Raw genomic sequence first — 3,751 nt, 5'->3', positions numbered from 1 at the left:
AAATTGGGGGCACCGCTTTTTGGCGCCCCCAAATCTTGGCGCCCTAGGCAACCGCCTAGTTCGCCTTAATGGTAGCACTGGCCCTGCCTGCAGCACAGCACCCCCTACCGAGCCCCCCTCCCCACTCCCTTCAGCACAGCACCCCCTGCTGAGCCCCCTGCCCTGCTCTCTGTAGCACGGCAGCCATCCAGGACCCACTCCCCTTTAGCAGACCCCACTCTCCCACCTTCATCCTGGCAGCCAGCTGAGCCCCCGTCAGCACCTGCCCAGCTCGGTCCGTCCGGACGTGTGTCCCTGCTGAGCGCACCACGGTGCTGACGTAGTCACACAGGTACTGCCGGAAATCCTCGTCCATGTCTGCAGGGGGGAAAGGACCCAGGCATCCGGGAGGGACCCAGGTGTCCGGGATAGGACACAAGTTAAATGGGGGATGTGGGAGCTGGTTTGTGAAACAGGAAATGTGATTCCATCTCTGGGTAACAGTTGCTTAGGACTCCTCCCCCACACTGCCTGGGGGAAAATGGGGGAGCAGTCGGAGGGGGGGAGGCTGGAGAAGCTGCAGTGGGGGGGGGGGAGTCAGCAGTCTCCACTGGGTGATGCAGGGGGAGCCTTGAAGGCCTCAAAGGGGGGAACGAGCAGCATCCCTCCAGGAGCCCAGGGCAAAGCAGTGTCCCCTCAGGTCCCCCTCCCCTCCGGCACTGATACCGTGACCCAGTGAGCACCTCTGTGCAATGGGCATGCAGTCAATTCTAAGGGAAGGGGGTGAGCCGGGCACTGGGATTTTGGGGTGGGGGCAGTGCAGGAGGGGGTGGGGGCTGGGGGAGCAGTGCAGGGGTGAGAGGGGAGAAGACGGGGTTCTCTTACCGCCTGGCGTTCCTGAACTGCTCTTGGTGAACCGAGTGCCAGGGTGGGGCAGTAGGTAGCACCGGGTGCCGCTCGCCCTCAGGGCTCCCAATGCCAGGGGCCTCCCAGCAGTGACCTCCAGTTCCTGTTGGAGTCAAAGTGACATTTGCTGCCATCAGTGAGAAATCTGACCTGCCATGGAAACATTCAGCTCTGCCCCAAAGCTGGAGTTTGCTGTTTCCATGAACACACGTGGTGCCTGGCGCTGATCATTACCCGTGTGATGTCTCTGAGATGCTCCTGCCCCTCGTCTGTGCCGTAGGATCCAGAGAGGCTCCAATCTCGCACCAACAGGTCCAGGCGCTGCAACAGAGAGTGCAGGAGAAGGGTCACACTGGGGCTGGGGGCACAGAGAGGAGACCAGAGACTGGAGGCTGCCATCGAACCCAGCCACCGACACCGAGACTCTGGGCATGGCATGGGCATGGAGGGAGAACAATGGGGGCAGGGACTGGCTGTTTGCTCTGGGTTTGTCCAGTGCCTGGCATAACAGGGTCTGGGTCTAGGACGGGGCTTCTGAGGTGCTCTGGCAATAGAGAACAGTGACTACTTAGAATGAGACTGGGTGATGGGAGGGGAACCAGCATTGTACCGCTACGCCTGGGAGAGGGGAGGAATGAGGACTCACCTGAATTTGGGGGAGATTGCAGGTCTCGCCAACCTCCTTCGCAACCTGAATGAACATCTGAGATGCAGAGAGAGAGAGACAAAGGAAACGTTTTCCATTTTCAGCAAAACATCCCCCCACAGGTGACTAAAGGTGACCAACCTAGATTGGTGGCTCAAAATAAACGAGTGAAAATAACGCCACTGAAACTAGCCAAAACCTGAAGAACATTAAGTGAAAACTGATCATTGAAGAGAGAAAACAGATAAAATGAGGAGAGAAACCTAGTTTCAAACACAATAACTCAACACCAGTAATCACAGATATAAAAGCAATAATTGAACTCAGAAAAACCAATAGGTGGTTCTAGAAAAGCAGCCATCGAAGACACAGCAAGCCAATAATCAAAGTAAAAAAAGAAATAATCAAAAGTAGAAAATTAGTCATTGAAATTAGAAAACCAGTTACTGAAACCAGAAAAGCAGTGAAAGAAATCAATCACTTAGCAAAATTAGCAAACTAATAATTAATGTCAGAAAACCAGCAATTATAATAAGATCTGAAATCAACGTCTGAAAACCATTAAAAAAAAAGTATTTGGAGCCAAGATCACCAATCGTCAAAGAGTGAAAGCCAGGAACGGATGTCAGAAAACCAGATATCAAAGTCAAAAAACCCAAAGTCAAAGACAGAAAACCAGTAATCAGTATCAGAAAACCAACAACTGAATGCAGACGTCCAGTAATCAGAGCCAGTAAAGTAGTAAATGAAGTCAACCAAGAGCCAAAACAGAAAACCAGTATTTGAAGTATGAAAACCAGTCATCAAGGTCACAAAACTAAGTCAAAGTTAGAAAATGAATCATCTAAGGCAGAAAACTAATGGCAAAAAGAAGCAATAAGTGAATAGCAGAATTGAAAAAAATGTTTAAATACCCCAAATTTTTGAAGAAAAATTATAAGCCAATAATCTGTACAGAGACACTAATAAGTGAAGCCTGGTAAACAAACACTGAAATTTTGTAATGAATAAACAAAAGCAGAAAACTGATAAGGAACATCCCCAAACCGATGAGATTAAAATCTGACAATCAAAGAACGAAACTCAATACATGAAATATGTAATGTGATAACTAAAATTATAACTAGATCCCTGGCATGTGGGGAGGAGGAATGGGGAACACAGAGGTTGGGCTGGGGGATGGGACATAGGGTCAGGGTTAGGCTTCAATTTAGTCATGGGTATTTTTAGTAAAAGTCACAGGCAATAAACAAAAATTCCCAACCCGTGACCTGTCCATGGACTTTACTATAAATACCTCTGACTAAATCTTAGCTGGGAGGGAGGGGGGCTTCAGGGGCACTGCTGCTATGCAGGGCCCGCGGGGCAGCCCCCATCGGCCACTGCTCAGGCCGTCAGCAGGGCCAGCCGCACCAGCTGCTTCTCGGGCAGTCCCCAGGGCCACCCACCAGCTGTTGCTCCAGCTGCCCCCAGGTTGCGGGGGTCAACTACACTGGCAGCTGCAGAAGTCATGGACGTCATGGAAGGTCACAGAATCTCTGACTTCTGCGACCTCCAAGACAGACACGCAGCCTTAGTAATAACCAACAACCAAGAGCTAACAGGGCAAATGAATAATAGCTGCCAGATAATGGTAATTGTGAATACAACATTCACTAATATTTTATTAATTACTGTTCCGTATTACTGTTCAGATTCACGGCACCCAAACCCCGGCCTAGCGGGAGATCCCTGGGACTTTCTAACTGTCAATAACAGCCCCAAAGCTTATAGACTGCCCCGCCCTCAATCATCACATCGCCAGGACTCCCAGGTCCTCCCCTGCGGGGACAGGGCTGAGAGGTCAGAGTTACAAGAGCCGTGTGTATCCCCTGCCCCACCCACCTCCAAATAATCTGCCTCCGTCCGGGTAAACGTGCTGGAAATGTTAAAAATCTAGAAACGTAATCAGGAGAAAAGGTGAGCTCCCCCTGCCGAGCCCCCCCAATACATGGAGCACAGTGTGCCCTCCTAAGCCCCCGCCAAGTCCCTGCTCTCCAGCTCCCCCCTGAGACCTCTGACCACGCCCTGCTCCCCAGCACGCCTTCCTGAGCCCCCACCCACTCCCTGCTCCCCCAGCACCCCCACCTGAGCCCCCTGCCCACTCCCTGCTCCCTAGGGTTACCATATTTCAGCAAGCAAAAAAGAGGACGGGAGGAGCCCCGCCCCCGTCCTGCCCTA

Source organism: Terrapene carolina, unplaced genomic scaffold (genome assembly GCF_002925995.2).
Source record: "Terrapene carolina triunguis isolate 2854851 unplaced genomic scaffold, T_m_triunguis-2.0 Scaffold423, whole genome shotgun sequence".
NCBI classification, from domain to species: domain Eukaryota; kingdom Metazoa; phylum Chordata; order Testudines; family Emydidae; genus Terrapene; species Terrapene triunguis.
This window is presented reverse-complemented; position numbering follows the sequence as displayed.